The sequence below is a fragment of the Eleutherodactylus coqui genome, chromosome 5, assembly GCF_035609145.1.
Source record: "Eleutherodactylus coqui strain aEleCoq1 chromosome 5, aEleCoq1.hap1, whole genome shotgun sequence".
Taxonomy (NCBI): domain Eukaryota; kingdom Metazoa; phylum Chordata; class Amphibia; order Anura; family Eleutherodactylidae; genus Eleutherodactylus; species Eleutherodactylus coqui.
In genome coordinates, this window is record NC_089841.1 from 269631994 (window position 1) to 269659980 (window position 27987).

The 27987-nt window shown below is 49.1% G+C and overlaps 1 protein-coding gene across 1 annotated transcript in view; it reads left to right on the top strand.

Moving 5' to 3' along the window:
- GRIN3B (glutamate ionotropic receptor NMDA type subunit 3B) overlaps positions 1 to 27987 on the top strand; it is a 151527-nt gene that overhangs the window by 75390 nt on the left and 48150 nt on the right. The window lies entirely within an intron of this gene.

Below are 27987 nucleotides of genomic sequence, written 5' to 3' on the forward strand. Positions count from 1 at the left end.
AGTCAATGGGGATGCGCAACTGCATGCCAAATAGACTAAGATGTGTGAAACGCTGTGTAATTATGCAGGAAAAAGAACACCTCTTGAACTCATTAGACTAATTACGGCCAGGAGCATCAGTGCCTATTTTGTTGCACGCACAATTTACACGCGCAAAAAGAACAGTAAATTCCGCCGATGCGCCTGCAAATAAGCAACATTTGTTCTGCAAAAACTCTGCAGTTATACGTGCGCAAATGTGCTTACAGTAGTGGGCATCCGGCCTAAGATTCAAGGACAGACGAGGGCAGAAAATGAAGCTTTGATCCCCGGATCGTGCCCAGAGGGGGGGTGTCCCCTCTGAAGTGCTCTCTGCACTCTCCACTGAGCTGCCCCACAGCTTGGGCTCCTTCTACACGGAGCAATAAAAGCTGAGCATTAGTGAACGACGACAGAGTTCAGTCATGCTGCCTGTTCATGCGGCAGATAAATCATTCCCAATTGTGTTCACATATCGTTCAGTCATTCACATTCACATATCGTTCAGTCATTCACATTCACATATTGTTCAGTCATTCACGTTCACATATCGTTCAGTCATTCACATTCACATATCGTTCAGTCATTCACATTCACATATCGTTCAGTCATTCACATTCACATATCGTTCAGTCATTCACGTTCACATATCGTTCAGTCATTCACGTTCACATATCGTTCAGTCATTCACGTTCACATATCGTTCAGTCATTCACGTTCACATATCGTTCAGTCACTCACGTTCACATATCGTTCAGTCATTCACGTTCACATATCGTTCAGTCACTCATGTTCACATATTGTTCAGTCATTCACATATTGTTCAGTCATTCACATATTGTTCAGTCATTCACATTCACATATCGTTCAGTCATTCACATTCACATATCGTTCAGTCATTCACGTTCACATATCGTTCAGTCATTCACGTTCACATATCGTTCAGTCATTCACATATCGTTCAGTCATTCACATATCGTTCAGTCATTCGCATTCACATATCGTTCAGTCATTCGCATTCACATATCGTTCAGTCATTCGCATTCACATATCCTTCAGTCATTCACGTTCATTGTATCAGTGAATGCGAACGATTAAACGATCCCTGATCTCACACTGATGTGCGAACAGCTATCTGTATGCCTGCATAAAATGAACAAGAATCGGATGAATTCTCGTTCGTCGTTTATTCGTTGTTTGTACTAAATAATCATTCCAATTTACCCAATCCGATGTTTGGAATGATCACGCAAATATGTGCAACAAAGTTTTAAAGAATTTTTGCAACAAAAAGTATCTGATTGTTTCTGTAAAATAAAACCTGCTGATTCCGCTGCTGACGCTGAATATTAGCGGTGCGGCTCATTGTCACGTTATTTAACCCCTTAGTGACCAAGATTTTTTGTTTGTTTGTTTGTTTTAAAAAATCGTAACCCCTTTCTTTATCCATCGCCGTCGCTGCATGAGGGCTTGTTGTTTTTTGCAGGACTTTTTGTATTTTTCAGCGGTGCTATTTAATGTACTGAAAAACTTCTGAAAGTGGAGTAGAATGAAAAAAAAAATGAAATTCCGCCATCTGTCGGTGCGTCTTGTTTTTTTTTTTGCTGTTCTTCTTTTATTTTTTTTTCAAAGACATTTAATTTTTTTAGATTATTTTCTGCCGCCATCTTCTGCGCGCGATAACATTTTTATTTTTCCGTCCACATAGTTGTGCAAGGGCTCATATTTTTGCGGGACGTCCTGTACTTTGCGTTAGCACCATGTTCATATACATGTGACTTTTTGATCGCTTTTTATTGCATTTTTACTTGGAGACAGAATGACCGAAAAAGCACATTTCTGGCGTTCTTAATTTTGTTCCGGACGACGTTCACCGTACGGGGTAAATAATGCATTACTTTGATAGATCGGACATTTACGGACGCGGCGGTTCTAAACATGTCCTTTTGTTGTAGGATTTTGATTCTTTTATTTAGTGTCACCAACGACCTGTAAACCACCGTTCATTAATTACAGCTTACTGGTGGATGATCCGCAGTGTTTCCGCCACGTGGAGACATGCCCTGTATGTTACATAAACCTACCCCTATAGTGTTCAGTCAGCGCGGTGTGTAACGGTGATTGAGAAATAGTTCCACAGTCACTTTAATTATTCCTTTTATTAAGCAGGTTAATGGCGAGCCGACTGGATTCATTGTATGTGTGTACAATACAGCAGCGATTGGATTACATTATTCTTTATCATTGTAAAACCTTACGCGGCAGAAAAAAACGGACATCATATCTGAATTCAGCACTAAAGTTACTATAAGCCGCCGATCTGCTTATCGGTTACAAGCATTGGAATGCACAGTGTAATCGTTCCATGTAACAGGGCCTAAGGCCTCATTCACACGGGCGTCAGTTTAACTCAAAGTAGGCGTGTCAAAAAATTGTGTCTATTGGAACGCATGGTTTCCTTCAGATGAACGATTATTCAATGCATCAAAAGATACGACATAGGCTTGTTATTGTATTCCTATCTTTTTACGGCAAAATGCTGAAGGCTCCATAGAGGCTTCTATGGGAGTCTATGTGAGCTGGCCAGCAAAGGGAGGGGGGGGGGGGAGTGACAGTGGCTAGCGCTGTTAAACAATGACAGGTGCCTCTAGTAAGGCATTTCAAGTCATTTACATTGTTTTGCCGAGTGAGGAATTTCAGGGCTGCTGCGTCAGTGCAAGACACTGCAGCCCGCCGTGTAAGATCTCAGAAAATGGCTGCAACTCAACTAATCACACGATTTTTTAGCGCGGCTATCGGAGTGCTGAAATAATGCCTGTGTGAAAGAGTCCATAGACTAACAAATGAAGCGGTCTACTAATGGGACACTATAGCTGTCAATTGAAGGTGTGGAATGGCTTAAAGGGGTTGTCCCGCGCCAAAACGGGTTTTTTTTTTTTTTCAATAGCCCCCCCGTTCGGCGCGAGACAAACCCGATGCAGGGATAAAAAAAAAAAAAACGGGTAGTACTTACCCGAATCCCCACGCTCCGGTGACTTCTTACTTACCTTGTGAAGATGGCCGCTGGGATCTTCACCCTCGGTGGACCGCAGGTCTTCTGTGCGGTCCATTGCCGATTCCAGCCTCCTGATTGGCTGGAATCGGCACACGTGACGGGGCGGAGCTACGAGGAGCCGCTCTCTGGCACGAGCGGCCCCATTCAGAAGCGAGAAGACCGGACTGCACAAGCGCGTCTAATCGGGCGATTAGACGCTGAAGATTAGACGGCACCATGGAGACGAGGACGCCAGCAACGGAACAGGTAAGTGAATAACTTCTGTATGGCTCATAATTAATGCACAATGTACATTACAAAGTGCATTAATATGGCCATACAGAAGTGTATACCCCCACTTTGTTTCGCGGGACAACCCCTTTAAAGAACCAAACAGTGGGCACTTCAGAGGGAAGGCCGCCCTCATGGCACTGGCAGCAGCGGCGCCCCATTGATCCAACTTTTAGTTTCTTGGGGCTGCTTCGAATCTAGTCATAGCCACAAGTGTGATTGCAGCCCTCTCTCTGGCCTACCGCATTGGTACTGCTGCTTACAGACTTCCTAGAATTGGTGAGAGAAGTAGAGTTCTGGCCGGTTTCCCACAAGCAAATGTTTCATCTGTATTACGGCAGCCCTAATTAATAATGTACGGTTTCTGCTCAAGATTAAAACAAAGGTGCCTTTAAGACAGGAAGCACTTGGATGGTTATTATCACAGACTTGTAGGCTGTCCGCAGCTTCTGCTTCAAGGAGGAAATAGGAACCTGAACCATCTTTGTGTCCCCCCAAAAAAACAGGATGAGAAGCTGGGAGTGGGGCGAGCCTAAATCTATGGAGCTTATGAAATATGGATGTCTGTGAAATATGCAGCATGCACTTAAGGACTTGGCTACACGGAGACGTTTTGTAGCACTACTGGCGGAGTTTAACTATTAAGTGACAGACCCACAATGCTGAACACCGCTCAGTGTATTCTTTGGACGGCAGCTGGCACCCCATAGTTAAAGTCAATTAGAAGTGCTAATGCAAGAGGGGTCTGGGGGCCCTTTATGCCATATAGATGTTGGGCAGCTTAATGTGCCACCGGAGCCACTTCACAGTTTTCTGGGGGAAGGGAGGAGGGGGAGTAAGAGAGGCGAGTTTTGCATCCTTTGCTATTTTATGTCATGCCCAGCCATTTAAAAAAATGTTTAAGTCAGACAACCCTTTTAAGATATGTCGCCCTTAGAAATTAGGAACTAAAGTCTTATTTACAAGAAGAAAAAGATGAAGTAGATAGAAAGAGGAAAACATTTCAGTTATTTGGTGACTCTCCACGAAGAATCTAGAGAACGTCTTCCCTCTTACCGGTCACTAACTAACATAGGGTTAAATTGCACATCAATCAGTTGAACCTGTTGCCACACAGGACTAGCTGTTAGGCAGGATGCTCAGGGGTTTCTCCTTCCCTGGGGCTTGTGCAGGACAAAGGGGTTGATTTGCCCCTCTGGCTCCTCATATTCTTTTTCCTAGCTCATGGGTGGCCCTCCGAAATTCTGGCCAGGTAGGGAGGTGGTCCGTAAAATGTCCTCTGATTGGCTGCAGTGCTCACCTGACCAATACAAACTCGGAGCTGCTCCACTGTTTCTCAGGGGAAGAAGAGAGGTGAGTATCTCTTCTTTTGCTACTTTATGGCATTCCCAACCAAGTTGGACAATCTGTCCCTCTAAGAAGAGGCGAAGTATGACAGAGGTTAGGCAAATCAGTGTGTGATGCGTCGACCACTGACCCTGGCAGCAGGACTTGCCGTCCGGCAGTGGTCGGAGCAGGGGCGGAAGCTGGCACTTTGCCAGCTTCTGCCCTGCGATTGGACGGCTGCTGAAGAGAGGAGAAGAGTATCAGCTTCCAGGGACCAGCCCCATAGCACAGGTGAGTATGATTTGTTTTTCCTGACAGAACCCCTTTAAGGTTAATGTGATTTGATGATACACAAAAAATAGAAGTTCTGTAAAATATTAAAGGGGTTGTCCCGCGAAACAAAGTAGGTCTATACACTTCTGTATGGCCATATTAATGCACTTTGTAATATACATCGTGCATTAATTATGAGCCATACAGAAGTTATTCACTTACCTGTTCCGTTGCTAGCGTCCCCGTCTCCATGGTGCCGTCTAATTTTCAGCGTCTAATCGCCCGATTAGACGCGCTTGCGCAGTCCGGTCTTCTCCTTTGCTGAATGGGGCCGCTCGTGCCGGAGAGCGGCTCCTCGTAGCTCTGCCCCGTCACGTGTGCCGATTCCAGCCAATCAGGAGGCTGGAATCGGCAATGGACCGCACAGAAGCCCTGCGGTCCACCGAGGGTGAAGATCCCGGCGGCCATCTTCACAAGGTAAGTATGAAGACGCCGGACCGCGGGGATTCGGGTAAGTACTATCTGTTTGGTTTTTTTTTATCCCTGCATCGGGTTTGTCTCGCGCCGAACGGGGGGGCTATTGAAAAAAAAAAAACCCGTTTCGGCGCGGGACAACCCCTTTAAATACAGAACAAAAGATATCTTGCTACTTATTTTGTAACATTCATGTGCCCGGATGTGACGGTGTGTAAATGCAAGAGGGGGGGGGGCTTTACTTTAAAGGGGTTGCCCTGCGCCGAAACGGGCTTTTTTTTTTTCAACCCCCCCCCCCCCCCCGTTCGGCGCGAGACACTTAAAAAAAAAACCGCACAGCGCTTACCTGAATCCCCGCGCTCCGGTGACTTCTTACTTACCGGTTGAAGATGGCCGCCGGGATCTTCTCCCTCGGTGGACCGCAGGGCTTCTGTGCGGTCCATTGCCGATTCCAGCCTCCTGATTGGCTGGAATCGGCACGTGACGGGGCGGAGCTACACGGAGCCGGCATCCTGCACGAGCGGCCCCATTGAGAAAAGAAGAAGACCCGGACTGCGCAAGCGCGGCTAATTTGGCCATTAGACGCCGAAAATTAGTCGGCTCCATGGAAACGAGGACGCCAGCAAAGGAGCAGGTAAGTGAAAAACTTCTTATAACTTCTGTATGGCTCATAATTAATGCACAATGTACATTACAAAGTGCATTAATATGGCCATACAGAAGTGTATACCCCCACTTGCTGCCGCGGGACAACCCCTTTAAGATGATTTAGCTAGAAATGACAGAAAGATATAAAACCTTGCACAAGTGAGGAGAGCAGGGAGCTTGGGGCACTAGATGGTGACGCTGAGAAGAGAGGACCACTAGTGATTCCTTCATTCTGCCAGTGGAGTATCTGGGGTGTGAGGGCAGGGAGAGGGGGCGGGGGGCATGTGATGGACTAAAGCTGTGGTCCTTGGCCTGAAAATTCTCTGCATTTACCAGCCCTAGTTTTAGGTCCAGGAAGAAACCCCATGAAACGTTGTATACATGTTTGAGAATGACTTTACTGGAGTTGTGCCAGAGGAATAAACCCATTAGTTGTGTGAGTGTTCTGCGACGGTTCTGCGATTGCCACCCCGGTGATAGTCCGGTGCTGGTTTTAGAGATGTTTCTACATCTTCTGGCTCACTGGGCGTGCTGTTTGGTGTGACGTGCTTGGTCGCACCTGGGGATGATTACTTGGGCTATTTAACCTGGCTGGAGACGGAGCTGACCTGTGGTTGATTCTCAGTCTCTCCCTGTCAGGGCTAGCAGTCAGAAGGTTCTTGCTGGATCATTCAGTACTTGCTGCAGCTTATAACTAAGTACTGCATTTGTTCTGCATTGTCATTGTGATTTTCTGATTTTCTGACTTTGTCTCTTTATTTGAATGTCTGGTAGATCTGCCAGTGACAGATCCAACGCGTCCAGGTTGGACATAACATAATCAACCACCTTACTTACTTGGTGGGATACTTTAGTTTTTTTAATATGATTCCAATTGAGGCATTATCAAGCCAGCTGAGGGCGCTGGCACTTGAGGTTGCTATGAGAAAGCAGTAGCAACCAACCCTGGGGGTTTCAGGTAAGGAGCCTAAACGCAGACTTCCTGATCGTTTCTCTGGAGACAGACAAAAATTTGTCTGCTTTAGAGAGTCTTGCAAGCTGTATTTCATGTTACGCCCTGTGTCCTCGGGTGATGAGTTACAGAGGGTTGGCATTGCCATTTCCAGGCTGCAGGGGGTTCCACGGGCGTGAACTTTTTTCTTGCCTGTCTCCTCTGAAGCTTTGTCCTCCGTGGATCATTTTTTCAACGCCCTAGGGTTAATCTATGATGATTCCAACAGGGTGTCACTGGCAGAGGGAAAGCTCAGAGCTTTACATCAGGGAGACTCTTCCACTGAGGATTTCTAAACCGAGTTCTGCCATTGGGTGACTGAGACTCAATGGAATGACCCTGCTTTGCGAAGACAGTTCTACTGTGGTCTCACTGATAAAATTAAAGACTGGTTTATCCATTTCCTCAGTCTTGATGATGCCATGTCCTTGGCCATCAGCGTTGGCCATCGGATTAGGGAAAGGCAGTGATCTGTCTGCTGTTTCATCTTTCATGCCTACTGGTGGGGAGGAACCCATGCAACTGGGTTTATATGTTGGCAACATCAGGAGAGGGGAGAAGTTGCAGTCTAAAGGATGGTGCTTTGCATACAATCATACCGGTCATTTGGTTAGGAATTGTCCTCGTCGTCAGCCTCGGCCGGAGGAATAAGGTGAGAGGTAAGGGTCCCTCAAGGGCCACTGATTGCTTGGATGGCGTCCTCCAGGCTGGTTCTGCCTGCTGAGACCCTTCTTGGAGGTGATAGCAACCCAATCACAGTTTTTCTTGATTGTGGAGCTGGTATTAACCTAATCCATCATGAGACGGTCAATCGCTTAGGGTTGGAGGTAAAACCTCTGGATCCACCCATTCCTGTGTCCACCATTGATGCCTCTCCATTATCACAGAAGTGCTTGAAATTTTGTGTTCCGGATATATGTCTAAAGAGTGGATTATTCCATACCAAGATCATCACATTATGTCATGGAATCCCTTCCTACGTTGGTAGTTTTAGGCTGGATTGAGAGACATCTCTAAATGGAGTCCAAACTGTAATTCTGTGTGTATTTCTGTAAGGGTATCTTCAGTGCAAATTGAGGAGTTACCGGAATATATTGCTGATTTCGTTGATGATTTTGCTCCGGAGGGGGCAGATAGATTACCGCCTCACAGGGAGGGGGATTGCGCTATTCAACTTGTTCCAGACTGCAAACTTCCAAAAAGCCGTATGTTCAATCTACGTATGAAAGTTTATATCCGGGACAGTTTGAAAAATAAGCACATACGTCCCTCAGATTCTCCACTGGCCGCCCGGTCTTTCTTTAGCAAGAAAAAAGATGGGCGTTTGTGGCCTTGCATTGATTTCAGAGAGCTAAACAAAATCACCAAGCGTAATCCATACCTTTTGCCTCTCAATCTCAATCTGTTTTCACAGTTGGTTGGCGCCAACTGGTTTTCAAAGTTGGATTTATGTGGGGCATATAATTTGATTCGGATTAAGGAGGGAGATGGGGATTCTTGGTGGTGGTCAAACCTTTTGATGGATATGACAAAGGGTGCTTCCCTTCTAAATGGTCCCCAAGGGCATTACAATCTTTTCATGCTTTGAGGAAATGTTTTACGACGGCTCTAATTCTGGTGCAACCAAACTCCTCCAGACCTTTCGTGGTGGAGGTTGCCTCCGAAGCTGGGGTTGGAGCGGTGCTGTCTCAGGGAACAAGTACATTGAAGAAGCTTCGTCCTTGTGCATTTTTTCTCACGGAAATTTTCTACTGCTGAGCAAAATTACGATATTGGTGACAGGGAGCTGTTGGCTATTAAGGGGACTTTTGAGGGGAGGCGGCACTTCTTAGAAGGGGCTCGACATAAGGTGATGTTTTTTACGGACCACAAGAACCTGATCTACTTAGTCAGACAAAAGACAACCCAAGATGGGCGCGGTGTTCTGTTTTTTTTTTTTCATACTTTGACTTTTTGGTTACATTTCGTCCTGGCAGTCAAAATGTTAAGGCTGATACGCTTTCCAGGAGGTTTGTTCCGGTGGTCTCCTGCACCCATTCTTTCTGAGGAGGTTGTAGTGTCAGCAGTTTCACTGGATTTGGAGGAGCAGATCCATATGGCACAGGATTTAGCCCCAGCAAGCCTTCCGCTGGGAAAGCTTTTTGTCCCTGTTTATTTGAGACTGCAGGTGCTGTCTGAGATGAATAGTGCTGTGTTAGCTGGTCATCCGGGGATTAACCCCTTTTTCTTTTTCCATTTTCGTTTTTTCCTCCCCCCCCCTTCAAAAAAATCGTAACTCCTTTATTTATCCATCGACATCGCTGTATGAGGGCTTGTTTTTTGCGGAACGAGTTGCATTTTTCAATGGTGCTATTTAATGTACCATATAATGTGCTGAAAAACTTTTAAAAAATTCTAAGTGGAGAAAAAATGAAAAAAAACGACATTTCGCCATTATTCAGTGCGTCTTGTTTCTACGGCGCACAAACGGCAACAAAAGCGACATGATAACTTTATTCTATGGGTCAATACGATTACTACGATACCAAACTTGTATCGGTTTTTTCTTACTATACTACTTTTTTTTTTCTTTTTCAAACACCTTTAATTTTTTTTGAATAATTTTCTGTATATATTTTCTGTAATAACTTTTTTATTTTTCCGTCGACATAGTTCAGCGAGGGCTCATTTTTTGGGTGATATCCTGTAGTTTCTGATAGTACCAATTCGGAATACATACGACTTTTTGATCTCTTTTTATTGCGTTTTTTTCTGGGAGACAGGGTAACTAAAAAAAGGGTGATTATACCTACCCGATAATCGGGTTTCCAGGAGTCTCTACGACAGCACCACCTGAGATCGCCTTCCTCCTGATAGGACAGGAACACACCGAGAGGTTAAAATCTCCCCCCCCCCCCGCCCCCCCCCCCCCCCCCGTCCCCCCTTCCTCAGTGTATTTTAACGAAACTGCCAGGGTAGGAGCTAACTTAAATTTCTTTACCTGTCTGGTATATGTAAAATTTTATTTATTTTATTTTATTCTATTATATATTTTTTTTTGGGGGGGGGGGGGGGGATGTACGGGTGTTGTCGTGGAGACTCCTGGAAACCCGATTATCGGGTAGGTATAATCACCCTTTTCCCAGGTCGTCTCCACGACAGCACCACCTGAGACGTACCAACTAAAGCTATTTTTTAGGGTGGGATTGCCGCCGAGAGGACTTTAGGCCCGAAGGTTATGTCCTCCTCAAGTTGCACTTTTACCCTATAATGTCTGACAAGTGTGTGTCTTCTTCCACACTGCTGCCTTGCATATTTGTTCCACGGAAGCCGAGCTATGCTCGGCCCATGAAGTCGCTACTGCCCTCGTGGAGTGGGCTTTAAGAGTCGCGGGGGCCTCTTTCCCCAGGGTCCTATAGGATTCGCTAATGGCCAGGCGGATCCACCGGGCTATAGAGCTTTTAGCTGCTTTTTTCCCCCTGTTAGGGCCTGAGAATTGGACGAACAGGTTGTCGTCCTGCCTCCATGGGCCTGTGGCCTCGATATACTTCAGGACCGCTCTCCTGACGTCTAAGCAAACGGTTTTTATTTTATCTGCCATGTATAAACAGTAATTACAGCTTTGTGGAGACATATTATAAGCAAACATATGTAGTTAACGTATACTCAGTCTGTCTTCATTTTTCGATCCACATTCTTTGTGTGAGGCAGTTTCTTTTTCCTATGTAAACAAATCTATTATTCCAATTGTGTGCTCCAACGAGCACTAAACTAATTATTTGAACAGATATATAAAAAAAAACGGTAAAAAGTAAAAAACAAAAAAAAGGGAAAGGAGGGGGGATAGGAGGGCAAGAGAGGGAAATATAGAGGGGAAAGGGAGGGGGAGCAGGGGAGCAGATAGGGAGGGTGGTAGAGGGGGGAGCAGTCCTGGCTTTCAAGTGAGTAATAGAGTTATGGTTTATGGGGTGATAAGGTTGGCTATAGTAGTGGTCGTGGGGACGGGCAGGGCTCCATTATCGAGCCACGCATTAAGGTCTGGGGAGAGTCTGAATTGGTTCCAGGTCAGCCATGTCATGACCAGGGTATGGCCGACTCACCCAGTATTAACTAAATTCTTACCTCTTCTTGTTAATAACTCTCCGAACAACTTCTTAATTGGAATATTTTTGGCCACAGCAGCCTTTATTAAACATAAACAAAATTAACACCGTATCCATTAAACTATACGGGGAAGGAGGCCCTTGGAGTCCCATCCAATATAATAATAATAATAATAAGGGTCTGGCGTATAATAATACATAAAACAAAACTGTACCTGGCCTCCAACCGTACTCCCGGCTCGGATGCCCAAAAACCCCCTCTGGGAGGCAATCAACATATAAAATTGTAGGCCACCCGGGACCCCTTCCCTGGCCTGCCACCACCGCGCCAGACCCAACCAAAACCATTAGGGTGATAATCACTCCAGGTGAGGCCGTCCCCACCGTAACTCCTTCCACCCAATATAAACTGCCTCCAAGGACCCCCCCCCCCCCCCCGCCTGCCACAGCCAGCTGCCATGACGTGGTAAATACCTATACATTTTATCATAAACAGCTCTACTCATATCTTTTCATAAATATACTACCCGCCTAAACCATAGTTAATATATTCAAATATTTTTTTTTTTTTATCATATATATATCAACCTATCCCCCCAAAAATCGGGAGGGTGGGTGGGCTCTGAAATGTTCAAAAGATGGTGCTCCCGCCCGAATACCTCTTTTTATAACTAACCCCCCCTGCAACCCCCCCCCCCCTCTTTACTCACTACCCAATCCCTTTAAACTACTTCTTAACAGTCACTCCCCTCACCTTACAGTTAACCCTATACTACCTTTCTTGTTCCCGGCCAACCCTGTCATGCAGGGCCTACACGTATATGCCCCTCGCGTCACGTTCCGGCCCTTTTCTGGATGTATTTATTATGCCTCATTTCGTCCTTTGCGCATATTTCTTCCATGTACCTCATGTGGTCCATCGCTTCCAGCCACATCAGTTTTGATGGTAGTGTCATCGATTTCCAGTTTCTGGGAATTATCTGGCGCATAGCCAATAAAAAAAATCTAAGTAGGGAACCTTTAGAGCGTGCTATTGAGCCAGGGAACATAGAGAGCAAAGCCATTTCTGGCCTAAATGTGATTTTGCATCTGCACACGTGGGAGTACAGGATATTGACCTCCTGCCAAAGGGGGTGCATCTGGGGGCAAGACCACCATATGTGGACCAGCGAGCCCGTTTCTGTTTGGCATCTCCAGCAGGTATCTGGATACTGGGGAAATATCCTAGCTAGTCTCGCTGGAGTTTGGTACCATCTTGTCAGGAGTTTATAGTTGAGTTCTTGCAGTTTGCTAGATACGTTTATTTTGTGGGTTAAGGTGAACGCTTTTTTCCACGACTCCTCTGGGGGTGTGATCCCTAGGTCCCTCTCCCATTCCCGCATCAAGTCCCTATTCCTATCGCGAGTGTCGTCTTCTATTAACATCCTGTACAGTAATGATATTTTCTGTTGGGCCGTAGAGGCCGCAAGACACATCCTCTCAAAGGTGGTCAGAGGACGTCTCATCTGGAGTGTATCCCCTAGGGCCCCTGTGTAGTGACGCAGTTGTAAGTATTGGAACCACGCTCCGGGTGGGGGGCTCTGTCCCTCCAGTAGTTCCTGTAGGGTTTTGAATCCGTCATCTAGGGTTATGTCCCTAACCTGTAAAATCGCGTCTGTGATAGCGTTTGTCAGGGGGGTACCCTTTAGGAAGTTGGGGATATCTTTATTGCCAACCATGGGGGTGAGTGGGCCTGGCCTTTGGATCATACCCATCCTGGTTGCTGATTTTAGCCAGGTTGAGACCAGGTCTTCCCAAAATGGGGACCATCCCAGGTCTCTGTGTTTCCCATTGCCTGGGATCCAGATGAATCCTCCGCCCCCAAAGGGAGCCGAGTCCCTCTCCATTTCCACCTACAGTTTCTGGGATCCGCTGTGGAATAAGTCCAGGATCCGTTTGGTTAGCGTCGCTTTATGGTATAAGGCGATATTTGGGATATCCATGCCTCCCTGGTCTTTGGGGCCTGCGAGGGCTCTCCAATTGCGCCTAGGTCTGCTGCCCCCCCAGATGAAGGCCATGATAGCCTTTCTGATCTGTGATAGGAATGTACCCGGCAAGTGGATAGGCACTGTTTGGAACAGATAAAGGAATCTTGGCAGGACATTAATTTTAATTGCATTTATTCTGCCGAACCAGGACATGGGCACTGATTGCCATTTTTTGAAGTCTGCTTCCAGTGTGGAGAGGAGGGGTTTGTAGTTTTTTAAGAAGAGCTTTCCCAAGTCTTTCGTAATTGTTACCCCTAGATATTTGAGACCGTCTTGTTTCCATTTAAACGGAAGGGTGGGTCTCAGGGCCTCTACCTCTGTGTCTGCCAGAGTGACGTTAAAGAGTATTGACTTGCTAATATTCACTTTAAAGTTTGAGAGTTTCCCGAACCGTTTAAATTCTGTTAAGACACTAGGGAGGGTGATTCTGGGATTTGTGACGTATACCAGCAGGTCGTCCACGTATAAAGCTACTTTATTTTCTGTGTTACCTATTCTGACGCCGTTAATGTTAGTATTTGCTCGGAGTGCATTCGCAAGGGTCTCCATCACCAGTATGTACAGGGAGGGAGACAGGGGACAACCTTGTCTCGTGCCATTTCTTATTTGTATAGGTGACGAGAGCTGACCATTGACCCGGACCCGAGCGGAAGGACGATTGTATAGCTCCATTATCCAGCTCTTTAGTCTGGGGCCTATGCCCACCCGTCCCAGCACCGCCTCCAGAAACCCCCAGCTCACCCTATAAAACGCCTTCTCTGCATCTACAGAGAGAAGGCACAGAGGGTCTTCGGAGGCGCACGCCCGAGATACCAGGGCAAGTGTTCTGATTGTGTTGTCCCCCGCCTCCCTCCCCGGAACAAAGCCTACCTGGTCTTTATGAATTAATGAGGGTATATAGGATTGGAGGCGGGTAGCCAAGATCTTTGAGAAAATTCTGGTATCGACATTTAAAAGAGATATTGGTCTAGATCCGCCACAGGAAGCGGGGTCTTTCCCTGTCTTGGGAATTACTGTTATTGTTGCTTGTAAAGCTTGGATCGGGAAGGGGCAGGAGCTGGATATAGAGTTGAATGCTTTGAGCATCAAGGGGGCCAGACTTTCTATGAGGAGCTTATAGAAGCGAGGCGTGTAGCCATCTGGACCTGGGCTTTTCCCAATTTTTAATGACTGGATAGCTTCTTTTACTTCCTCAATCGTGATGTCTCCCTCGAGCGCTCCTCTATCTGTTTCTGGGATGCATTTGGGAGTAAAGTTAAGTAAATAATTATCCCTATCCTGCAGTAGGTCTGCGTCCCGGTCCCCTGATCTATCCGGCAAATTATACAGGTCATGATAATATTTGTGGAAGCCATTGACTATTTTGGCATTAGTGTTGACTAGACCTTCCTCTGGTGTATTAATTGCGAAAATATAGGTCTGCGGAGATTTTGGGTTTAGTGCCTTGGCTAGTCCCCTCCCACATTTGTTCCCGAATTCGTAAAAGTATCCTCTAGCTCTGTCCCTCTGACATAGTGAGGCCTGCTCTAGAAGTTGCAGAATTTGGTTACATATTTCCGAAATTTGGGCCGCCCTAGCGTTCAATAGATTCGCTTTGTTTGTATTTTCAAGATGATTTAATTGGGATATGAGACCCTCCAAGGTGGTAGCTCTTTCCTTTTTCAGGCATGTTCCGTGGGAGATAAGGATTCCCCTGAGCACGCATTTGAGAGCTTCCCACTTTATAGGGTCTGGGGTGTTGTCAGTTGAGTGGTCTGTGTTAAAGTTTTCAATGGTCCGTTGTATCTCTCGCATACAGGCTGTGTCCATCAGAAGGTTGTCATTTAGGCGCCAGCTAATATTAGTGGCGTTTGGCGTGGCACCTCTGATCGACCCCCATACCGGAGCGTGGTCCGACCAAATAAAGGGGCCTATGGAGCTTGAGGGGTCGCGGTCTAAGAGTTTATGTGAAATGAATAGGTGATCCAGGCGTTGGTATGTGCTATGTGATGGGGAAAAAAACCTGTAATCCCTCTCTTTAGGGTGTAAGGTCCTCCAAAGATCTATGAGTCTGAGATTGGCTAGCTCTCTACGTAGTCTACGCAGTGCTGTGTGTGCAATTGCTGACTTACCCCCAGAGGAGTCGAGCGAGGGTTCCATGCAGAGGTTGAGGTCCCCGCCTAGTAGGATATTGGAGCCATCCGCGAAGGTCCTCAGGGCCCCCAGTATCCGGATACCAAAGCGTACCTGTGCTTGATTGGGAAAGTATATATTAGCAATGGTAATGATTTCGTTACAGATTTGGATTTTCAAGAATATATATTGTCCGTTTTCATCAATCTGTGAGGAGATTAATTTGTGGGGAAGCTGTTTGTGTACAGCGATGGAGGTTCCTCCTGCTTTTTTGCTGGGATGCGGGCTATGGTACCATGTTGTATAGTTGCGACTCTTGCATTTAGGGATTTTGTTTGCTTGGAAATGGGTTTCTTGCAGCAGCGCAATCATAATTTTGTTTTTATGCAAGTGGTCTAGTATTTGCCCCCTTTTGGCAGGTTTGTTCAATCCTCGCACGTTGTAGGTGCAAAACGTGATGTTAGCCATATTTCAAGCTCGGTTGGGGGGATTGCTTAGAAGCCAGGGTGGTGGGGAGCAGGGTAGTAGAGAGATAGGGAGGGAGGGGGAGAAAGAGAAAGAGGTTTACACGGGGAAAACCTCCTGCGGCATATAGCAGCCGCATGTGCTATCGTGGTGAAGAGTGTTACGGTCACAGCCTTGTGTGACATTTCACCTTCGGTGGGGAGTGTTAGGGAACCAGATAAAACGAGACTGGCCCCCGCTCTCCCCCCCCCCCCCGAAACAACTATTGTTGTTTCTGGGGTACCCATAATGGACCCTGCAAATAACCCCAGAGTGATGGTAACTCAGAACAGGTATTTCAATATTTAACAGTAACTTAGAAATACTATAAGTGAAGAACGTCCCAGCGGCGGGAGAGGGTGTTGCCACCCGAGCGATCAAGTCAGTTTTGTGTTCTCCCTGCGCCTAAAAGTCAGGTCTTGCGTGAAGTGGAAGGACAGCAGGGGGTTTGGTTCCCATGTATCTTTTTTTTCCCCATCGGCAGAGTCTCCTGCTAAACTTTCTCAGGAGTGCTTTGCTGTGAGGTGAGGTAAGGGGCATCAGGTGCCTGACTCAGGTCCTCTGCGTCGTTCGCGGCGTTGTCTAGGTTGCACTGTCTGCCATTGCTCCTGGGCTGTTGGTGCCATCAGAGTTGGGGCATTTGGCCAGTCAGGTAGGGTAATCATTGGAAGCTGGAGGATCCCTAGGAATTTAGGCAAGTCTCCTAGTGTACGAAGTGTGGCCGACTTGCCGTCCTTTCTGGCAGTCAGGGAGAATGGGTACCCCCAGCGGTATTGTATGTCCCTTTCTCTGAGCATTATTAATAACGGCTTCAGTGCTCCCCGGAGGCGGAGGGTGTGACGTGCAAGGTCTTGGAGTAATATGAGCGGTTTGCCGTCGTGCACCAAATTCCCCCTCTCTCTAGCCGCGCACATAATGGATTCCTTGTCTCTGAAAAAGTGAATCCTGCATATTATGTCTCTTGGTCTATTTGGGTCGGACGTTTTGGGTCCCAGAGCTCTGTGGATCCTATCAATTATGACTGGGTTGTCCGGCGTGCGGTCTAGAAGTTGTAGAAAAAATGTTTGGGCCCAGGTCTCAATTTGGGGGCCCTCCACCTCCTCAGATAAGCCTCGGATGCGCAGGTTATTCCTTCTGTTCCTGTTCTCTAGGTCATCTATGTGCATGGTCAGATTGGCAATTTGGTCTGCTTGGTATTGTATGGCTTGCCTATGCGACTCTAAAATGACCGCCGTGCCCTCCTGTGCTTCCTCCACTTGCAGCAATCTGTGCCCCATCTGATGTATGTCAGAGTGGATTCGGTCAAGGGCCTGTTTATTGGACGCTTCAAATCTTGCGAACAGGGCTTGTAGTTCGCTTTTTGTGGGAATTGACATGATGTGAGCTTTCCACTCCTCAGTGTCCTTGCTGGTAGTCTCCCTTCCGTGTGGGCTATCAGTCGGGCTGCTGTATGTGCTGCAGTCTGGGGACACTGACCATCCCAGGGGGTCATTGCTCCTTTTATTGTTGGGAGGGGTATGGTGTGCAGCAGGTGAGTGTGCAGCTTCTGTTGGTGGGGTTGTGTGTGCTGAGGGGGAGTCCATGTTGGCACTACTCACAGTTCTGCTGGTCTCCCTGGGTGCTGTAGCTGCAGAGTCCTCCTGTGCTGAGGTTTCCCGGCGTTCAGGGGTTGCTGTGCTCTCCTCCTGCAGGGTCTCTGGCTGTGCTGCCCGCTGTGAGTGCCCTGCTGTGCTGTTCAGCGTCTCGCTAGATGGGGAAGGCTGGGACCCACGTGACCGCGCTGGAGCCGGCGCCATCTTCATCCTCCCTCCGGCGCTCCGGCATGGAGCGCCGAGAAATCGCTCCATAGCCCCCTTCCGGCTGCTCGGGGCCGCCGCTCTCAGTTCTGGGACGCTCTTCCTGCCCATCCCATCTCCGGTGGGTGAGTTTCGCCGCTCTGTATGGGGTTTTCTTTCGGGGAGAGGTGAGTGCCGCGGGAGCCTGTCCTGGATGCGTCTTACCCGGACATCCGCTTGGCCACGCCCCCGTCTAAGCAATTTAGGGCTCTCTCCTTCTTGTTTTTTGGGTTATTAAAGAACGAGGGGATTACTATGTTCTGTGCCCTATGGAATGGAGACACTACTTTAGTAAAGAAGATCGGGTCTCTTTTGAAGACTAATTTGGTGTCTGTTATTTTGAGGAGCGGGTGGCGGATGGATAGGGCTTGTAGCTCGCTAACCCGTCTAGCTGAGGAAATGGCCACTAGGAAAATTGTTTTAATTGTGAGCGTTCTTATTGAGAGCCCTTCAATTGGTTCGAAGGGTTCTGCCGACATAGCCCCCAAGACCAGGTTTAAGTTCCAGTCTGGACATATATTAGTAGGTCTAGGTCGCAACCTATCTGCCGCCGTCGGGAATCTACTGATCCACCTATCTCCCGCTAGCTTAGTATCGAAAAGGGCACTAAGGGCTGCCGTCTGGACCCTTAGGGTGCTCGGGGAGAGGCCCATGTCCAGTCCCTCCTGCAGGAAGTCCAGGATTAATGGGATGTCAGCATCGCTGCTCGAGGAGTCCTTTCCCTGTCTCCAAGAGATAAACCTCTTCCAGATCTTTTGGTAGATGCGGTTTGTTGTCTCTTTCCTACTTGCCAATAGTGTCCTGACTACCTTGTCTGAGAATCCTCTGCCTCTTAGTATAGATTCTTCAGTATCCAGGCTGTCAAGTGGAGTCTGCTTATATCGGGATGATTCAGAGGCCCCTGTGTTAGAAGACTCACGTGAGCAGGAAGGGTGACAGGCTCCTGGATGCTCAGGTTCTTTAGAAGGCTGAGCCAGCTCCTCCTTGGCCAAAAGGGAGCCACTAGTATCAGGGTGCATGCCTGTGACCTGAAGTGCTGCAGTACCCTTGGGATTAGTGGAATTGGGGGAAAAGCGTACACCAGTTCTCCTCCCCAATCCTGGCTCAGGGCGTCCACTGCTGCTGGCCGGTCCTCCGGTCTGAGGGAGAAGAAGTTCTCTACTTTGGCATTGTGTCTGGATGCAAACAGGTCCAGTTGTGGGAGACCCCACCTGTTCGTCATGATCCGGAATGCCTCCTGGGATAGAGACCATTCCCCTGGGTCTATACGCCTTCGGCTGAGGAAATCTGCCCTTTGATTCAGGGATCCCTTCAAGTGTACCGCCGATAATGAGAGGATGCGGCCTTCTGCCCAGCGAAAGATTCTCTGTGAGATGCTTTGTAGGGCTGGCGACCTCATGCCCCCCTGATGCCGAATATGGGCGACTGCCGTGACATTGTCTGATAGCACTCTTATGTGCTGGTTTCTCACCTCGTCCCCCAGTTGCTGGAGGGCCTTCCAGATTGCCTGCAGCTCTCTGTAGTTGGAGGACTGGTGTTTCATTCCCTGCGCCCATGGACCCTGTAGGAGCTTGTCTCCAACGTGCGCCCCCCATCCCCAGGAGCTTGCGTCGGTCGTGACCTGCGTGGCCGGATTCTGCGTCCAGTGGACCCCCCTTCGCAGATTCCCTGGGGAAGTCCACCAGCGTAAGGATACCTTTACTGAGTTTCTTATCTGCATTTTTCTCTCTAGCGAGGTTTGCTTGCCGTCCCATGCCGTGAGAACTGCTGCTTGCAGAGATCTGCTGTGCGCCTGAGCCCATGCCACCCCCGGGATGCACGATGTTAGGCTTCCCAGGAGGGACATAGCCTCCCGGATTGAGCATGACCGTCTTTAAAGGAAGGATTCTACCATCTGTCGGATCTTGTGCACTTTTGACTCGGGGAGAAAAGAGCATTGAGCTTCTGAATCTAGTGTTATGCCTAGAAACACCTTCTCCGTGCTGGGGTCTAGGCTGGACTTCTCCCAATTTATTAACCATCCTAGAAATTGTAGTAGGTTGAGCACCATCGTCAGGTTATCTGTTAGGAGTTCTCTGGACTCGGCTATAATTAAAATGTCGTCCAGGTAGGGGACTATGAGGATCGGCCTCTGCCTTAGGTAGGCTGCGACCTCCGCCATGATTTTCGTGAAAATGCGGGGTGCCGAGGAGATTCCGAAGGGCAGGCATCTGAATTAGAGATGTCTTGTCCTCTTGCCCATCTCTATCGCGAACCTTAGGTATTTTTGTGAGTCCTTGTGGATAGGTACATGAAAATAGGCGTCCTTCAAGTCGATCGAGGCCATATAGGCTCCCTTGGGGATCAACCTCGCTGCTGACGTGATTGACTCCATCCTGAACTTTCGGTATTTGACAAAGTGTTACCATACAGTGCGGCATGGGGTCCCGCGGTCGGCGCGCGTCGGCTCCAGCAGCCTGGAGCCCTGTGTCGAGGTCATCCCAGCAGCTTGGGTTGGCCAGTGGGCGGCGGCGTGGGCGTGCCCGCCCATAGGGTGCCGCCCGCACTCCTCTGTGCTTCTTATACAGCAGTGGGTGGAGTTGCCTCCTCCCACTCTCCGCCCCTGGGCGGAACCTTGTGGTTAAAAGACTGGCAGTGAACTGAGCTCATTGCCAGTTATTGGTTCTGCATGCACCTAGCCAGTCTGTCTGCGGTTCTCCTCAGTCAGTCCCTAGTGTTCGGTCAGCTCCCTCTGGTCCCCTATTACTCAGTCTGTTTTTGTTGGTTCTGTTTGCCTCTAATCTAGTCTGGCCCAGTCAGCACTAGTTGCTATCCAGCACTCTGCCAGTTTGCCTGTGAGCTCCATCTCCAGCCTTGTCAGTTTGTTTGGTCTGTTACACCTGCCTCCTCTGTCGGCACTCTGTTCCCCCCATTAGGTAGTTTCCTGCTTGTCAGCCGCCAGGTCCCTAGCCAGTGCAGGGACCGCCGTCCAGTTGTCCGCCTGGGGTTAGCCAGGGCCGAGGCAAGTAGGCAGGGACAGTGGGGTGCGGGAAGATCAGGGCATCCCACTTGGCGCTCGGGGGGCAGAGTGCCGTAACATAATAACTGGCCCTTAAAATATTGTTTTTCTTTTCATGGCGGCGATCAGCGCCCTTGCAAACCAGCTGCAAGACCTGGTGCCGGTGATCCAAGATTTGTCAGCTCGCATGGTGGCCCAGGAGCAGTGGGCGTTGTCGCAGGAGCAGAACGCCTCTACCTGTCCCGAACCCAAGTGCCCTCTTCCCGAGGTGTTCTCTGGGGAGAGGAACAAGTTTTTCGTTTTCCAACAGGCGTGTCGCCTGTTTTTTCGGATGCGTCCCCGTTCTTCCGGCTCGGAGGTCCAGAGGGTCGGGCTTATAATGTCCCTGCTGCGGGGCTCTGCCCAGACTTGGGCCTTTTCCATTCCCGAGGGTTCCCCCTCTCTGCAGTCGGTGGACTCCTTTTTTCAGGAACTCGGGGGTATCTTCGATGAACCGGACCGAGTGGGGTTGGCGGTTGCGCAGTTGCTGGCGCTGCATCAGGGGTCGCTTTGTGTGGAGGATTATTGCTCCAATTTCAGACGCTATGCGGGTGATACTGCATGGAACGATAGTGCCCTGAAAGACGTTTTTATGCAAGGTCTCTCAGACGCGGTCAAAGAACTGTTGATCTCCCATCCCGTTCCCGGGTCCTTAAAGGAGGCTATGGAGTTAGCAGTGAAGGCAGATAGGAGGCTCAGGGCTGGGAAGCAAGATAGACCGACCCATAGAGTCAGGGAGGTCATTTGTCCTGTTCCCTCCCCGTCCGTACCAGTCTCTGTTCCCGAACCTATGGAACTGGACCCGCTGGACCCCAAGGAGCGACGCCGGATTCGGTTATTACATAATCTCTGTCTCTACTGCGGGAAAGCTGGACATCGGGTGATAACTTGCCCCTGGAGGCCTCAGCGTCCACAGTCTGAATCGGCAGAAAGACTTCCAGTCCTAGGCGACTGCAGGGAGGGTCGCCTAGGACCTCAGGTACGTCCTAGACTTCTGATACCCTGCCAGGTTAGATTCCGGAACTTCTCCCGCCTAGGGCAGGCGTTTATTGATTCCAGAGCAGCTGCTAACCTGATAAGCATGCGTCTCGTTGAGCCCCTGAGGGCTGAATTTGTGGCGCTGAAGACGCCAATTCGTTTTGCTAGCATTGATGCTACTCCTCTTGCTTCGGGCTTGGTTCGATGGAGGACCCCAGTGTTACAACTCATGGTGGGGGGTCGCCATTCGGAAGGTCTATCATTCCTGGTGATGGAGAAAATGTCGGTAGACATGGTACTAGGGATGCCGTGGCTGGCGTTGCACAACCCCCAATTCGATTGGGCCACTGGGGAGCTAACCCAGTGGGGGCCGTCCTGCCATAGCCATCGTGCTCCCCCTCCCCCCTGCTCAGTCGAACAGAAGGGGTACCGGTCCTCAGGAAATCGCAAAAGGAGGGGTCGCACGAGGTGCCATAAGTCTTTGTCGAAACCTGTTGTCTCTTCGGCGATGCCCACCTCCGGTCCCCCGCCGCCCATCCTGGTCTGTGATGAAGCTGAACACAAGGCCCAGGAGGTCCTGGATTCTTGCCGGGGTCCAGGAACCGTACAATATGTGGGGGCCCGGAAGAGTTTTTTGGAGTATGATAGCTCAGATGACAGTGATTTTAAAGTTAGAGATGCCTCAGATTTTGAAGGCAGCGTCATTGGTAGCGAGGATGGGTCAAAAGACAGTGGCGAATGGTTGGACATTGACTCGGAAGACGACCTGAAACATGACGATATGTCAACGGTTGGCCCTGAAGGAAATGGGGCAGCCACAGACTACCGAAGTCATGGACCTGAGGATCAGTCCATGGTGTCCGCTCAGGAGGGTCACATTCTCGGGTTGGTACAGCGTTTTCACAGTCTTTGCCTGGATAAGCCTGGTCGAGTTTCCGGGGGCCCGGAGGTCCCCCGTCAGAGGGGGGGTAATGTTACCATACAGTGCGGCATGGGGTCCCGCGGTCGGCGCGCGTCGCTCCGGCGTCGGCTCCAGCAGCCTGGAGCCCTGTGTCGAGGTCATCCCAGCAGCTTGGGTTGGCCAGTGGGCGGCGGCGTGGGCGTGCCCGCCCATAAGGTGCCGCCCACACTCCTCTGTGCTTCTTATACAGCAGTGGGTGGAGTTGCCTCCTCCCACTCTCCGCCCCTGGGCGGAACCTTGTGGTTAAAAGACTGGCAGTGAACTGAGCTCATTGCCAGTTATTGGTTCTGCATGCACCTAGCCAGTCTGTCTGCGGTTCTCCTCAGTCAGTCCCTAGTGTTCGGTCAGCTCCCTCTGGTCCCCTATTACTCAGTCTGTTTTTGTTGGTTCTGTTTGCCTCTAATCTAGTCTGGCCCAGTCAGCACTAGTTGCTATCCAGCACTCTGCCAGTTTGCCTGTGAGCTCCATCTCCAGCCTTGTCAGTTTGTTTGGTCTGTTACACCTGCCTCCTCTGTCGGCACTCTGTTCCCCCCATTAGGTAGTTTCCTGCTTGTCAGCCGCCAGGTCCCTAGCCAGTGCAGGGACCGCCGTCCAGTTGTCCGCCTGGGGTTAGCCAGGGCCGAGGCAAGTAGGCAGGGACAGTGGGGTGCGGGAAGATCAGGGCATCCCACTTGGCGCTCGGGGGGCAGAGTGCCGTAACACAAAGATGTTCAGGGGTTTTAGATTTATTATCATGCGTGTGCCCCCCCCCCCCCCCCACCCTGGTTTTTCTATTAGGAGGAGTCTGGAGTAATGCCCCCAGGTCTCTTCTCTCTGTGGCACAAAGGACACTGCTTTTAGATGTTGGAGGTCCCGAACCGCCTGCTGGAGCGGGTGCAGCTGTTGCGCTGGACCTCTGGTAGTGACATATCTTCTCCTGGGGAGGGATACTAGTTCGATTCTGTATCCCTGCTGCAGGATCTCCGGGATCCATGGGCTCCTGCACACTGAGACCCACCGATCCGCGAAGCTCTGCAGCCTCGCCCCCACTGGGATGGCGTCAGGGCTTCTGCTTGGCTGGATCTCCCTGGTGAGGGTTAAAGAGGAAATTCCTCCCTCTGCCTCCCTTGGGGTAACTCCAGCGGCCCGTCTTGCCCTTGCCTCTGTATAGTTCCTGCTGCTGGGCTGGGGCCCGGAAGAAGGTCTTCCCTTTATATTGTTTCTCTTCCGGGAATCCTTTCCTCTTGTCTGATGCCTTTTCTAGGATCTTTGTCCAGATCCGGACCGAAGAGGAACTGGTCGTGAAAAGGGAGCGAGCATAATTTGTTTTTTGAAGCCTGGTCGCCTTACCATGACTTCAGCCACAGAACTCTTCTGGCAGAGTTGGTTAGGGCCGTTGTTTTTGCCGAGAGTTTCACGAACTCCGCCGCTGTGTCTGCCAAAAAATTAGTGGCCATTTTCAGTATGAGGAGGAAATCTATAATTTGTTCCCTCGGTGTTTTATTTGAGATATGCAGCTCCAGCTGCTCTAGCCATACCCCCAGGGTTCTAGCAACACACGTGGCTGCAACCCCTGGTCTAAGCGTACTGGCGGCTGCCTCCAAGGATCTTCTTAATAGGCCCTCTGCCTTCCGATCCATTGGGTCTTTCAGTTGTGTGGCGTCTTCAAAGGGCAAGGTTGTCCTTTTAGCCACCTTAGCCACTGGGACGTCCACCCTGGGTATTTCTTCCCAGCTTGAGCATACCCCCTCCTCAAACGGGTAGCGTCTCTTAACTCCCTTAGAGGACAAGGATCCCGTGTCGGGTTTTTTCCACTCTTTATATATCAGCTTGGATATATTGTTGTGGACTGGGAAGGTATGTTTTCGCCTCTCCCCCAATCCCCCAAAGACCTCGTCTTGTATGGTGTGGGGTTCCTTGGGTTCTTCCATCTTTAACGTCGCTCTAACGGATTTAATAAGCTCCGTTAGGTGCTCTCTGTGGAAGAGGTATTTTTTATAGTCCTCTTCTTCTGAGGACTCCTCGAGCACCAGCTCTTCTGGTTCTGATTCTGAACTCTATTCAAAGTCTGAGTGCTCCTCTGGGCTACACGCCTTCCTCCGGCGTTTCGCCCCTGATGCCCCCGTAGGTGGCGCTTTTGGAGTCGTCAGGGCTGACCATACTTCCTCTCGGAAAAGCTTCCTGACGTCCTCGAGGAATCCCCCCGATTCCTCCTTGACTAATTTGGCTACGCATGTTTTGCATAAAGACCTCACATGCGAAGCCGGCAGTCTTGCGCTGCATTCTGCGCATTTTTTCGCCTTGGATCTGGAAGGGGCATCCTTTTTATCCCCCTGGCAGATAAACGAGAAATTTTTTGCGTATAAGGATGCAACATTCACAAATAACATACAAGCGCTGCGGAATAAGTTGGCGCTATACAAATAAAGATTATTATTATATTATTACACGAATATGCATGCCTTGTTTTGCCCCACTGGCTACTTACGGTTGCTGCGGCTGAACATTCCGCAACCTCTCGTGCTGGAACACTCATGTCTTAACGCTGGTGCTGCAGACACTCTTGGGGCAATAAGCCATATACTCAGAGTGGCTTTTAGTTGTTCTGTGCTCTTTTCTCTCAGGTTCCTTTTAATTTTTTGAATTTGGCGCCTTTAATTTTAAGCCCCGCCCCCTCCGCGCTCCAGCCGAGCCCACCGCGATGACGTCATCGCGCTCATCACGTGCTGTAGTGCCCCGCCCCCCTCCGTGCTCGTCAAGGGGAAGCAGGAAGCGCCGCGCTCGGTCCTAAGCCGGCGTCCGAGGAGAGCTGGAGCCCCGCTTTGAACCCCCCATAGGCCGCCGCGGGAGGAACCTGGCGCGGAGAAACCACCCCATGTGGCATCCCGGGAGTCGTTCTGCAGGAAGGGAGGGCAGGCTGGACCACTGCCCTCTGATCCGCCAGTAAGAACTTCAGGCTGGCGTCTCCACCAGCCCCTCTCGGTGATCCTGCCTCCTGGCAGGACAGGAAAACACTGAGGAAGGGGGACGGGGGGGGGGGGGAGATTTTAACCTCTCGGTGTGTTCCTGTTCTATCAGGAGGAAGGCGATCTCAGGTGGTGCTGTAGTGGAGACGACCTGGGAAAATGCATTTCTGGCGTTCTTTTTTTTTTTTTTTTTTTTTTCGGACCACATTCACCCTGTGGGGTAAATATTGCACTACTTTGATAGATTGGACTTTTACGAACGCGGTGATACCAAATACATATTTTTATTTTATGATTTAGATTTTTTAATGATAGATATGGCAAAAGGGGGTGATTTAAACATATATAACTTTTTTTTTTTTTTTACAATTTAAAAAACTTTATTTATTTTTTTACTTTTCTTTTAAGTCCCCCTGGGGGACTACAACATGCGATGCTTTGATCGCTCCTGCAGTATGACGTAATGCTATAGCATTACGTCATACTGCATTCTGACAGGCAGTCTATCAAGCTACCCCACGGGGATGGCTTGATAGGCAGTCTGCTAAGGCAGCCCTGGGGCCTTTCTAAAGGCCCCCGGCTGCCATGACATCTGCACAGCTCCCCCGATCTCACTTCGGGGAGGGGGGGGGGCGTGCGGGATCCCCGAACATCGTTCGGGGGATTTAAATATCGCTGTCAGGATTGACAGTGGCATTTAAATGATTAATAGCCGCGAATGGCCAATATCGGCTATTACCCGCGGGTGTCAGCTGTATTAAACAGCTGACGCCCACGCTGTATGCAGAGAGGTCGTCCCGTGACCTCTCTGCATACATACCCTGCCGCTCCATGACGTACCTTTACATCATGGAGCGGGAAGGGGTTAATAATACCCGAAAATTACTCACAAAAACTTTTTGATGGCCTCATTATGGGGAGATGTTTTCAGTTTTCTCTCTTCTTGTGAGGTTTGTGCCCGAACAAAATCACCTCGAACCTCTTTCTGAAGGTAATACTGTTATCTGGGTTGTGGTTGATTGTTTTAGCATGATGTGTCATTTTGCAGATTTTCCTGGTCTTCCCAATGCTAAAACCTTGTCCAGATTGTTCATTACTCATATTGTGAGGAAATATCATCTCCGATCGTGGGGTCCAGTTTGTTTCCAGATTCTGACGCTTTGTTTGCTCTTGGTTGGGTATTAAGCTCTCGTTTTCCTCGGCCTATCATTCAGAGACTAATAGCGAACTGAGAGCTGTACCCAGAGTCTGGAACAATACTTGCGGTGTTATGTCTCAGAGGAGCAGGAGGATTGGTTGGGGTTTTTGCCTTTCGCTGAATTCGCACTCAACCATAGGTCATTGGAATCTACGGGGACGTTGCCTTTCTTTTGCAATTATGGGTTCCATCCATGTTTTGGTCCCTTTTCTAAGGAAGTGTCGGAGGTACCTGAAGAGAATGAGTCCTCCTATAACATTGAGGCGGTGTGGGAAGATATTCAGAAGAATCTTCAAAGGACGGTTAAAAATTTTAACCGGGTGGCTGATAATAGACTTTCTGAGGGAACTAACTTCTTGGTGGGAGACTTGGTATGGTTGTGAACTAAGAACATAAAAATCAAAGAACAGTCCTTTAAGTTAGGTCCATGTTTTATCGGCCCGTTCAATAAACATTGAAAATATTTACCCTGTGTCTTTTCGTTTAGAGATTCCTAGTTCGATGTAAATAATCTTTAAGTCTCTGTTAAAGAAGTTTGTAGACTCAGGAAATGGTTCATCTCCGCCAGCCCCAGTTGTGGTGGTTGGGGATATTCATTTTGAGATAAGTCGCATAGTGGACTCTCGTCTGGTTAGGAGAGCACTATAGTATTTAGTGCATTGGCGTGGCTATGGTCCTGAGGAGAGGACATGGGTACCGGTGGCAGATGTCCATGCGGATTGACTTGTGAAAAATTTTCACAGACTAAATCCGAATCGACCTGGTCCTAAGGGTCCTTTCTGAAAGGGGAGGTACTGTTGCGGCGGTTCTGGGATTGCCGCCTCGCTGATAGCCCGGTGCTGGTTTTAGAGATGTTTCTAAATCTTCTGGCTCAGTGCGTGTGCTATTTGGTTTGACCTGGGGAGGATTACTTGGGCTATTTAACCTGGCTGTAGATTGAGCTGAACTGCGGTAGATTCTCAGTCTCTCCCTGTCTGGGCTAGCAGTCAGAAGGTTCCTGCTTGATCATTCAGTACTTGCTGCAGCTTAAAGCTAAGTACTGCATTTGTTTTGCATTGTTATTTTGGTTTTCTGGCTTTGTTTCTTTCCCCCACGTAGGGTCAACTAGGGACGAAGGTACGTGGTCGGGGCTGCCCTTATTGGGGTGATTGCCTTGCTTGTAGGCAGGGCCCTTCCCAGTGTTTCTTTGCATAAGGACAGCGTTTCCCATATTTTTGTTCCATTCTTGTTTTGTCATTTATTTGCATTTCTGG